Source organism: Panthera pardus, unplaced genomic scaffold, assembly GCF_024362965.1.
Source record: "Panthera pardus isolate Hobbes unplaced genomic scaffold, ASM2436296v1 HiC_scaffold_21, whole genome shotgun sequence".
Lineage (NCBI taxonomy): Eukaryota > Metazoa > Chordata > Mammalia > Carnivora > Felidae > Panthera > Panthera pardus.
In genome coordinates, this window is record NW_026526777.1 from 11,252,244 (window position 1) to 11,265,250 (window position 13,007).

General features: G+C 43.4%; 1 non-coding gene across 1 annotated transcript; it reads left to right on the forward strand.

The window, feature by feature from the left end:
• The first annotated feature begins 4,123 nt into the window (after positions 1-4,123).
• On the forward strand, positions 4,124-4,208 carry TRNAR-CCG (transfer RNA arginine (anticodon CCG)). The gene has a single exon. It is a non-coding gene; the product is annotated as a tRNA-Arg (tRNA).
• The last annotated feature ends 8,799 nt before the right edge of the window (positions 4,209-13,007 follow it).

Below are 13,007 nucleotides of genomic sequence, written 5' to 3' on the forward strand. Positions count from 1 at the left end.
AGAGCCCGACGCGGGGCTCAAACTGGTCAACCGTGAGATCATGACCTGAGCCAAAGTCAGCCGGCTTAACCGGCCAAGCCACCCAGATGACCCTATATTCTTTTGATAACAATATCTTCACTGAAAAGTCATTGTTTTGGATTTAATAAGATAGTAAAAAGGAATCTAGAACAATAGATAGGCCTCAATCTATGTTACTGACCCAAGTTCATGATCTTGAGTGCTTCTGAGAGTCAGCCCTCCTTCAGACTTCCCCACCCACAGACTTGGAGAACCACCATCAGGAACAGCCAGCTCATGAGTGGACTCCTAACGCCATGTATGGTCATTCCTGGCTTTTTAAAGGAGCGCCCCACTCTGCTTCCTTACCATTAGCATTCTAGAAAGCCCTGGCTCCTCTTTCTTCAGAGTCACACGCAGAGAAGAATCTGCCAGGGAGAAGGAAAAGGGGGTGTGATCTGCCAGGCAGAAGGGTTCAGGCAAGGGAGGAAAAATGCTCACTTTCCAAACAGCTGCCGTGGTGCTGTTGTGGAGACCACCATGGTCATTGTCACATTGGATGGTTAACACGAAAAGAAAAAGGGTCTCCAGCCAGGTCTGGGAGGGTTGGAAGGGAACTTTAAGGGGAGCATAACAAACACCCCAAACCCCCACCACTCACTTCATTTGAAGCCTTGTTCCTGCCACCGATGCCAACTGGGCAGCGACCACATCTGCCTCCTTTCTGTTGTCTCTACTATCTTAGTGGCAAGCTGGCGGTTGGGTGTTGTATGTGGCTTCTGTGCTGTGGTTTTCAACATTTTGTAGCCGGGAGCCTAGCTCTCCCCTCTGCGTGGAACAGTTGTGACTTACAATCTGTAGTTAAGTAGTTCCCCAACCAGGGAGTATTGGGAACAAGAAGAGTCTCCCTGAATAACACGTCTGAGTCTATCCTGTTGCACAGATGCGCCCCACCGTGAACATCCATACACAACTCTGGACTACAGGGCTCAGTAGGAAATGCCATGCTTGAACGTATCATGAACATATCATGCTTGAACAAGTCACTTACCTGCTAGACCAATACCTCTTTAGTATCAGTTAACCGACTACAAAAGGAGAGATGTTGTCTAACTCTTCACAGTCTCTGATCTTGTCATTTGAAAAGGCACATATGCAGATACACATTCTCTCTCCTTCCTTCCCCTCCCCTCCCTCTCACCCTCTTTCTTATATGGTCATGTTGAGTCTCCACACGGGGAGGTTCAAACTACTCGTTTTTGGTCTACAGTCATATTTACAAGCTCAGATCACTGTGACGGATAATTATGCTCTGGAAATGATACAATATTTGGGTGTCAAAGAGAAGTCACCGTTCTTCGAAATAGATGGCTGCTAGCTTTCTCGAGAACTCATTTTATGAACTCAAGTAAAAACAAATGAATACGTGTTCCTCTTTTTGCTTCCTCTTTTGAGCAATTTTATGATTGAAAAAAAGACATTTTACCACAATGGAAAATACCTCATTTTTCCATTAAAATGTACTCTCTTTTTTTTTTCTTGACAGTTTTCAATCCACTTCCCTGTCCATTGGGTCAAAAGGAGCTGTTCCTAGGAGACCAAGTCAACGTCTCAACAAGGAAGGTAGAAAAAAGAGGTGCTCAGCAAGGAGGACTGTGAACCACCCAACACTGGGGCAACCATGGCTGTGTGAACAATAGCACCAAACCCGCCAGGTGGAAAATGAGAACAAATCACGCTCTTGACTGAGTTTGGTCTCCTCTGTGCCAGACTGATTTTCTCCACAGTTGGAGGCACGGGCTCAGTCAACCCTTTTGATAGCCCGTGGGCCCAGACCGGGCGTGTTCTTGGTGCACGCACTACTTTGTGTCATCAAAAGGAAAGAGTCCACGTGGCCCAACACCTAGTTGCAACTCAGTTGAAAAGATAAAAGTGAGATTCCTGGTGACGTGACCAGCGGCGTTCAGTTGGTTGAGTTTTAAGCTTTTTGTATAATGGCTCCCATCTCTTCTAGTTAGACATCAACTTCCTCCCACTGAAGTCTTCCAAAGGCAAATAAGAATTCAATCCATCAAACATACTGATATTGACTATAATGTAAACAAATGGTTTGAAGGACCGATCAGAGGCTTTCCTCTTCAACTTGATTTTTTTTTTTTTTTTGGTCACTAGTTAGGAAGTCACAGCATTGCCAAAGAGAAAACGAAGAAGCTATGGAGAGTTCAGGATTTGGCTCTGCGCAATTTTACTCTCGCAAAGTAAGATTTCCTTATCGACAATAAAATGCTTCCTGTTTTTAAATTCATCTTTCTGGAAGGCTCGTAGGTCTTCCCAAAGCCTGAGATATATCCACAGACAACTTCACCCCTACAATTACCTCAGGTTTATGCACGTGTGGTGTGTTATCATCACATCCAGATGCGTTTTCCTGTCCTTCATAGTTTAACTTTCAAAAGTATACGATGGATAAAATACAGCAATCTCCTCATGATCTGCCCTAAGAGGTGCTCACGCAGTCCAAGTAAGTTAAATTTATAGGTAACAGAAAATATCACCAATACCTCTCAATTCTCTCTTTCTCTCTGTCTCTCTTCCTGTCACACACACACACACACACACACACACACACACACACACTATTATAAAAGCATCTAGGTGGTGTTTCTCACAAGAAATTAATTACTTAAATCCCACTGATTCCTCTTTGGGAATGCACTACAAAGCAGTACCTTCTCCCTGAGGTGAAGAACTAACTAAAGGTGAAGAGGAAAAGCCAATATTTGGGATAGTCTTCATGCTAGATTATAACTTAAACCCTAAGTAACCTGGATTTGGCTGAAATTCCTTCTTTTTTTATGGTTTTTTTCTCCCCCCCCCCCAAATAAACGGCATGAGATTGTGGTGCTTAAATAGAAATACCGTCGAATCGTGTTATTACAAAAATTTGGCAAAGCTACCAGTGAAATCATGTCCCTTGAAACATAACAACCACACACAGTAAAAACACAATTCCTCTCAACGCGGCCATAAACAGGGTGTTAGCCCTGTTCCTCAGGGTCAACACTATAAAAGGGTTCCCGCATACTTAGTGAACCCACGTTCAACTCAGTAATTCTTATCTTGCCGTCAGGGTCGCATGCTAAAATCCACGTCCCAGTAAATTGCTGTGTGTGGTATGTGAAATGTGTTAAAAGTACATGAGGTAAAATTGTTTTCATGAGATCTCACTCGAACGCCTGATCATTAGAAGATCATTTTCTCATCTCCGTTATTGTACTTATTGTATTCCTCTGAGGCGTTTGCCCTTGACTGTGGAGGGGTGGGGTGGGCAAAGGGGCGCAGGACTTTTTTGAGATTTGTCAAAAGAGTGATGGAAAAAAATAGGGCTGAGAATTTTTTTAAAGCCCCCACACATTGTACTTAGTGGGGCCAAGCCTTGTCAATGCCACCCGGTTGCTGGCACTGGGCCTCATTCGTGGCAATGCTCACAGTCTAGTTACCAGGCCCCAAGCACGATTGTACAAGGGTCCCACGTGGAACATTTGGTTAACAGGCAAGGACGCTCCAGGCCAGCCTTCACTGAGGCTCGGGGCCATGGGAGTTTCCCAGTCAGGAGAGTGTTCACTGCTTGCCTCCAGTTATATGTTGCACAGCCCCACAGCGTCTGCTGGCACGGCCCAGATCCCTTCCACTGGGCGCCATATTATTTCACTCAGTCGGGAGCAAAGGAATATATCTGAGAATGTGTGAGGAGCCCACAGATTTTTCCAAGACTGTGTTTTAAGCATTCATAAAGGTAAAGAGAAGTGGGATGGCTTAACATTTTCCGTTTCAGTGACGTGAGTCTGTCTGAGGTGATGGTGGGGCTGCTCCAGGAGGGAAGGGGAGTGAAGCACAGGCACCGACCTCTCCTCGCCCTGCGTGTCCGCCCGGCCCAGAGCCCAAGACGTGTCAAATAGCGACATCCCCCATTCTTTCTCGTGAGGTGCCCCAGAGAGCTGATTTCAAGGAGTGGGTACAATTACAAGTGGGATGGCGGCACAGTTTAGCACGAGAAGGAGAGAAAAAAGAAGTCATTCTCGCTAAATATACCTGTGGTTTAAAGAAGATTTGGTTTTGGGGCGCCTGGGTGGCTCAGTCGGTTGAGCGTCTGACTCCGGCTCAGGTCATGATCTCACAGTTCGTGGGTTTGAGCCCCACGTCGGGCTCTGTGCTGACAGCTCAGAACCTGGAGTCTGTTTCAGATTCTGTGTCTTCCTTTCTCTCTCTGCCCTTCCCCTGCTCACACTCTGTCAATCTCTTTCTCTTGAAAAAGAAATAAACATTAAAAAATTTTTTTAAAAAGAGAAGATTCAGTTTTGGGGTGCCTGGGTGGCTCAATCGGGTAAGGGCCCAACTCTTGGTGGCTCTGGCCAGGATCTCATGGTTCGTGAGCTCCAACACCGCATCAGGCTCTGCATTAACAGCACTGAGCCTCCTTGGGATTCTCCCTCCGTCTCTCTCTGCCCCTCCTTGCTCTCTTCCTCGTTCTCTCAAAATAAATAAATAAATGTAAAAAAAGAAAGAAAGAAGATTTAATCAGATGCTTCAAAGACTGGACACCAGACAGAAACTAGGTCCTTTTGGAGGCTGACGGAATCCAAATGGAGAGGAGGCACTCCTGCAGGGGGAACGCTGTGTCTTTTGCAGGCCCTGTATGAGACAAGAAGTAAACCATTCATGGGAAAAATAGAACTGATTTTTCTGGAGTCGGTGCTATGAAGAGACAAAAACAAACAAAAAGCTATGGCTATTTGAACATTTTGTATATTAAGAGCTTAAGATGATGCCATTGGGCACAGTCTGGCATTCAGAGTCTCTCAGGAGAATAGAGGATGTTGCCAGAAGGTGAGTAGATCGGGTCCAGAAATCACAAGACCTGCAGAACATTTAGAGGCAATAATATACAAAAGCCACAAGGCATATGCTGATGTCTTTCCTAGAATTCAACTAGAAACCTTAATTTCCCTTTCTGAAAATAGCCTTTTCTAGTTTTATTTCTCCAAAATGGAATCTTCCTTCCTTCCAAATCTGCTTCTCTCCTCAGAGGCAGCACAACTTTTCCTGGCATCAAAGAATACCAAAAGAATTTCCCCAGGAGATATGGATTTATATAAAAGGGGGTTCTTTCAAATTCAGCATGGGTAATCCCACACCATTCATTCATTCATTCATTCATTCATTCAGCAGTTAACTACTATATGCCAAGCAGTGTGCTCAGGGCAGGACTGAGGTGCCACCAATGGCAAACTCTTCTAATATCTGGAGACTTTGTATTAAATCAGGTCTGTGTGCTTTCTATATATAAAGAGAGAGTTTCCTTATGTTTGTGTAATATTATCTGTGTGGGTATATATATATATATATAGAGAGAGAGAGAGAGAGAGAGAGAGAGCAAGTCTTTAATTGTCCTTAGCAGGGGGAATAGAGAAAAGTAGGTCTTTTCCACCTCCCCAAAACAGAAGTTCTTATTAAGTGGGCTTGTTCTTTTTTAAGTAATTAATATCGAGCGAACAAAAGCTACTTAATTTCTGAATGTCTTAAGCTATGTCTAAATGGTACCAAAATACACGATTCTTCTAAAAGTCTAGTTAGTCATATTTAATTACATAGGGAAATATTTACCAAATACACTTCTGTGAAAAAGCAGGCCACAGGATAAAATGTGGACCATGATTCCAAACACATAAAAATTATACATATATACATATACGCATAAAGATAAATAGATAGATAGATAGATAGATAGATAGATAGATAGATAGATATAGATGATAGACAGGGAGATAGATGATAGATAGATAGATAGATAGATAGATAGATAGATAGATAGAAGAAATGTACCTAAAAAGGTTGAATGAGTGAGAAGTGATGGAAAGCTATAGATATTTTTATGTGTCTCTTTCTATACTTTTAAAATCATGAAAATTATTACAATGTCCACAATACCCAAAGCTATCTGTAGATTTCATGCAATCCCTATCAAAATTCCAATGGCGTTTTTCAAACACATAGAAAATACTGTTCAAAATTTTATCTGGATCTATAAAAGCAATTCTGAGAAATAACAAATCTGGAGGCATCACCCTTCCTGAAATCAAATTTTATTATAAAGTTACAATACTCAAAACAGTGTGGTACTGGCATAAAAACAGACACATGACCAATGGAGCAGAATCAAAATCCCAGAAATAAACTCAAACACATACATCAAGTGGTATTTGACAAGGGAGCCAGGGTCTACGGCCATACTACCCTGAACACACCCAGTTATGTCTGACAAGGGAGCCAGGTATACTCAATGTGGAAAGGACAGTCTCTTCAATAGATTGTTCTGGGGAAACTGGATATTCACATGCAAAAGAACAAAATTGGACCCCTATCTTACCTCACTTACAAAAATTAACTCAAAACGAATTAAGGACCTCAATGTAATACCTGAATCTGTAAAACGACCAGAAGAAAACATAGGAGAAAATTTCTTTGATATTGGTCTTGGCAGTGATTTTTTGTAGTAGTACAGAAATCACAAGGAACAAAAACAAAATTAAACAAATGAGACTACATTAAAGCAAAAAGCATCTGCACTGCAAAGGACCGAGCACAACGAAAAAGGAACTTATGGAATGGGAGAAAATACTTGCAAACCATCCATCTGACAAGAGGTTAATGTCCCAAATATATAAGGAGCCCATGCAACTCAATATCCAACAAGCAAATAATCTGACTTAAAAATGAGCAGAGGAACTAAACAGATATTTTTCCAAAGAAGACAAAGCAAATGGCCAACAGGTACATGAGAAGATATTTGTCACTAATCATTAGGCAAATGCCAATCAAAACCATGATGAGCTATCACCTCACATGTGTTAGAATGATTATTATCAAAGAGACAGGAGATAACAAGCATTGGGGAGGAAGGGAAGAAGGGAACATTCGTGCACTGTTGGTGGGAATGGAAATTAGTACCCCACTATGGAAAACACTGTCGAGTTTCCTCAACTTTTAAAAATAGGACTCCCTTATAATCCGGCAATCCCACTTCTGGTTATAAATCTGAAGGAGACAAGAGCACTATCTCGAATATCTGTACCTTCATGTTCATTGTAGCGTTATTCACAATCACCAAGACAGAGAAACAATCTAAGTGTCTATCATTAGGTGATTGCATAAAGAAGATGTGACAGTTATATGCAATGGAATATTACTCAGCAAAAAAAAAAAAAAAGAATGAAATCTTGTCATTTTTAACAACATGGATGGACCTAAAGGGTGTTATGCTAAGTGAAATAAGCCAGATAGAGAAAGGAAAACACTGTATAATATCACTTGTAGGTGGAATCTAAAAAAAAGGTAAACTCATAGAAACAGAGAGTAGAATGGTAGTTGCCAGGGGCTGGAAACTGAGGGAAACAGAATGATATTGGTCAAAGGGTCCAAAAATCCAGTGATGAGGTAAATAAGCTCTGAAGATGTAATATATAGCATGGTACTTATAGTCAACAATACTGTATTATACACCTGAACGTTGCTAAAACAGTAGATCTTAAACGTTCTCACCACAAAAAAAAGAAAAAGAAAGAAAGCATGTAAGGTGATGGATGTGCTAACTCAGCTTATCATGGTAATCATTTCATGGTAGATACACGTACCGAATCATTGCCTCAGACGCTTAAACTTACGCAATGTTATTTGTCAGTTATATCTCAGTAAAGCTGGGGTGGGGCACCTGGGTGGTTCAGTTGGTTAAGCATCCAACTCTTGGTTTCGGCTCAGGTCATGATCTCGTGGTTTGTGGGATCGAGACCCGCGTCGGGCTCTGTGCTGTCCTGCTTGGGATTCTCTCCCTCTCCTTCTCTCTCTGCCCCTAGCCTCCTTCCTCATCTCTCTCAAAATAAATAAACTTAAAAAAAAAAAAAAGGCTGGGGAAAAAATTAGCAATTGTCTCTAAAGACTGGGATTAGATGAAAAAGACATTTTCACTTTTTATTTTAGATTCATTCACATTATTTGTTACATTAATCATACTTTAACTTACTTTGTTTTTACTTAAACCAGTTAGTTAACATACAGAGTAATATTAGTTTCAGTTATACAGTTTACTGATTCAACAATTACACACAAGACCCAGTGTTCGGGGCACCTGGGCGGTTCGGTCAGTTGAACATCTGACTTCAGCTCAGGCCATGATCTCGCAGTTCATGAGTTTGAGCCCCGTGTCAGGCCTCTGCTGTCAGCTCAGAGCCCACTTCAGACCCTCTCTCCACCTCTTTCTGCCCCTATCCCCACTCATGCTCATCTCTCTCTCTCTCTCTCTCTCTCTCTCTCTCAAAAATAAACATTAAAAATTTTTTTAATTAATTAGGTTTTAAAATCATATTTGAAAGAAACCCAACTCTAAATTCCCAATTTTAACAAATTCTCCATTTTTAGAACACAGAATAGTTCTTCATCCTTGACAATTAAATTCCAAATGCTATTTTGGGTGCTATCCAGGGGCTTCAGATCACAGAAAACCGTACAAGCTCTTGTGTGCCTCGCTCAGAAAGTGGAGACTGAAATAAAATTCTCCAGAGTGACTTCCTCCTGGCCCCTGATGCTTCAGTCACCCCACAGAAGCCTGACTGATGCCATGTGCTCCAGAAAAGGGGTCTGCCAACCCCAACAAGATGGGGATCTCAGAAGTGCTCAAATTCTTGGCTGGGTCAGCTGATTTAACAGCCTCTTTATAGAGGATGTTTTTATTTTTGATCCTATATCCCAGAAATTTGAGTTTCTTGGAATAGAAAATATGAATGTGGGTGGGCCTACCCCTTTCATATTCCCTCTCTCTCTCCCACACTCTCATTTCACATGCTTCAGTCTTTTCCCCCAAGCACTTTCTTCTCTCTGTAGGCTGTTCTTTCTCCCCATTCCCTGCAGAGACATTCTCTCTGATTCTCTCTTCACTCTCATGGATGGTTTTCTCTACCCTAGACCTAGCAGTTGCTTGAATCACTTCATGGCTACTCTAATTCAGACACCAAGATGACCAAAAAAACAAGCAGGATGAAAGTCTTCCTAATTTTTCAAACATCTCAACGATCAAAGGAGGCCAACTGTGGCAAAATTCATCCGTTACTTCTAAATGACTGCTCTCCAAACCACCCCCCCCAGGTCTCCCCCACAAAGGACAAGAAACCCGTAGTGTCTCTGACAACTAAATTGAGTCTCTGGATACAATTTCAACATTTTTCTGCACCTTCAATCTCTTTCTTCCGCTCCTTTCTCACTTGGCCAAAGACAGACTATGAACTGATTTTATTTTCAAAGATTCTATTCTGGCCGCTGCAGCCTAAAAACAAAGCAAGGAGTTACAAAGTGAATCTCATCCCCGGTTACAGCCTTCCCACCAGCCATACTCTCTGAGTCCCTTCGGTTTGCGTGTAAGGCCAAATGTGGGTCACGCAGAGGACAGGGAGGGCTGAGGAACCACGCTAGCTGTGAAGGCCTCTGGAAGTCACATCCCCTCTGTGTGCCTTAGGTACCTTGTAGTTACTTATTAGAGCCACTCACAGATATCACTCTTCTCTGCTCCCAGTTATGTGCTAGAATTTCCCTTCCCTACCCCCTCTGTAGATAAGCATAGCCATATGACCTGTGTTGTTCCAATTAAATGTTAGCAGAAATGCATGGATGGCTTCCAAGCAAAAACTAAGAGTCAGTCACCAGATTCCTTTTTTCCTTTTCCAGAGACCATAACAAACATATTTCAAGATGGAATCTCCGTCACCCTGGGTCCCTGGATGACTTCAATGAGTAGCACTCCCTCGGCCACCCCATGTAGAATGGACCCCATAGTAGCATGTACACTATAAGCCACGGAGATTTGACAGCTATTTGTGATGTATCATACCAATAACGTTCTTCCATTTCTTCTTGGGATGTCTTCCCAAACCAATCCTGAATCCTGCAGGTTATCCCATATTATACAGCAGACCACTCTTTCTACTTAGGTTTCCCTAAAAGTGTCTTTTGTTCACTTCGTCATTGTCCAATTTTGCTACAAGGACAAGAGCTATGTCCTCTGTTCCTCTGATGCACTTTCTGTATTCCTTCTGCAGTTTCCAGATTTCCCCACGTGTGCCCTTCTCTCTTTCTCTTGCAGTTTCCACAATCACCCCATACGTATCCTAACCCCCACCGCTCAGGACCTGTGGCAGGACCTGCATTTAGCAGATGCTCCATTAATGTTTTTTGCTGACTCGTTTTAACCCATGCCAAGATCTACAGAAAAGGGGAAACAAACAACGGCTTGCCCAGGATGGGTCATCAAGGTGATTGCAACTCCTCCTTCACCTAAATAAGGATTTCTTACAATTCGAACATGTTTTATTATCCAAAGGGGTAGCTGCATAGGCTTGCAAGCATTGCCCCAAGAGGCCCAAGTGGTTTGTCATCTTGCTCACCTGATTACAGTCATTAAGAAAGTACATGAGAACTTGGGCTACCCAACGCATCCAAGGGTCCCTCCGGGTTCACCAGAGAGGCATGGGAATCACAATAACCCACTTCCACAGCATGGCCACCTCTCCCTGCAGGAATCTGCTGTGTAGACAGACCCCTTTGGGTACTTCCTGCCAAGAAGATAAATCTGAGCTTTCTCAGAGCAGAGCAAAGGCGCTTTGAGACAAGGCATGATTCAGTGGCTTTCCATACATCATTTGTTTGTCTATCTGTTTGGGTTAGCAAACCAGCTCTCAAAGAGCCACTAAAGAGTGGATCAGGAGCAGAACAGACAACAGAAATCCAGAGATAACTGCTGAACCTGACTTCAGTCTTACACTTCTCCTTTCTCCTTTAAATAGGCAATGCGCTTTGTTTGTGTTTGACAGCTCAGTGGTGGCGAAGCATGTGGGGCACAGAATCTCTTTCAGTTCCACATTGCCTAGTTTCCCAGAAACCAGCCTTAGATCTCTAAGCCACAACAAAGAGATGCCCATTTAGCAAACTGACCTCCTTTATCACCACAGGCGCTTCTGTATTTTCAAAATGGTAGGCTGCACCTACCGAAACGAAAACATTTTATACTGCCTGCTTTCAGCCTGGACATCGGTCCCTCTCAGACGCGTCTGCTCACGGGGCTGCAAATAAACTGGAAAAATAAAAGCCATAAACAGCCCCACCCTCACACTAGCCAAGCCTTCAACATGTGCTCCCGTAATTAAAGTACTTACTTATGGGAGATCCACTTCCTCCCTTCTTCGGTGAGGCCCCTTCTCCAGACAACCTCCACACTTCCTTTTGGTTAACACAAAGCACTGTTCACGTGCATAATCTGCTTCCAAGAGATCCAGTGAATAGATTCGGCTACACGGGTACTGTGATTGCAAGAGACACAGAAAGATAAGCATGCGTTCACACTGTCCACGTAAAATTGAAGTTAAGCTATTTAGGAGAATGAAACTTAAAATTTGGCCAATCAAATTTCGTCCCTTTAATTTTTTTTTAAGTTTGATTTTATTTAGTTGAGCGAGACAGAGACAGTGCAAGTGGAGGAGGGACAGAGAGAAGAAGAGAGGGAATCCCAAGCAGGCTTTGCACCACCAGCGCAGAGCCCCCGCCGGGCTCGAACTCACAAAACCGCCAGATCGTGACCTGAGCCAAAACCGAGAGGCCACGGGCTCCTGGGTGTCTCAGTCGGTTGAGCATCAGACTTCATTCAGCTCAGGTCATGATCTCACGGCTCACGGTTCGAGCCCCAGGTCCAGCTCTGTGCTGACAGCGTGGAGGCTGGAGCCTGCTTTGGATTCTGTGTCTCCCTCTTTTTCTCTGCCCCTATCCCGCTGTGCCCCTCCCCCCACTCACATTCTGTCTCTGTGTCTCAAAAATTAAAACAACAATTAAAAAATAATGAAAATTGGGGCGCCTGGGTGGCGCAGTCGGTTAAGCGTCCGACTTCAGCCAGGTCACGATCTCGCGGTCCATGAGTTCGAGCCCCGCGTCAGGCTCTGGGCTGATGGCTCGGAGCCTGGAGCCTGTTTCCGATTCTGTGTCTCCCTCTCTCTCTGCTCCTCCCCCGTTCATGCTCTGTCTCTCTCTGTCCCAAAAATAAAAAACGTTGAAAAAAAAATTTTAGGAAAAAAAAAATAATGAAAATTAAGAAACTAAGAGTTGACACTTAATCGACTGAGCCACCTAGGCACCCGTATTTCATCTCTTTAGAGATTTCCTCTTGAACCACCCCATCTAAGTTTATGTCCTCCTCCTTACCACTTTGTGTATCCTAGCCCTGTTTTTTTAACAGAACTTATCATTTGAAATTCTTTTATTTAGCTCTTGGTTTGTTTGTTTATTGCTTGTTTGTAATATTGGAATGTAATCTCCATAAGCAGGAATTATGCCTAGAACATTTCCTAGCATGTAGTTGGTGCTAAGTAAATGTTAGCAGTTTTAGGTAGAGAGAGATGCTTACACAAACATAAAAAGTTCCCAATTAGTAAGGGAGAAACTATTAACACTGATTCTGTTGTGCCCAGAATTCGTGATCCCCAAAGACCACCAGGGAGCCGAGTCCGATGCAAAAGCAAAGAGCCTTTATTCGAGCTAGCTCGAGCTCAATCCCCTACCTGCACCGACGCAGCGGTGAGATACCGGAGAGAGAGAGCGGGTTTCAAGACCACAAAGGTTTTATAGGGATCATGGCCTTAGCCGATTGGCTGGGGAAGGGTCGTGGCCTCAGCCGATTGGCTGGGGAAGGATCAGCGTCCCGTCACGCAGGTTGCCGGGCGTGGTTTGATCGGGAAGTTTGAACGGGTGAGCGGGAAGTTACTCAAGGGGAGGATACAGAACAAGATGGAGTCGGCCGGCCTAGGTCTGCTCTTTCATTCCCCCCTTGTCATGTATCTTGCGGACCCAATCATGGGACCAGCTGCATTTCTATTTTGTCCTCTCCTGTTTTTAGGGGCTTGTACTGAGCACGGAGGACC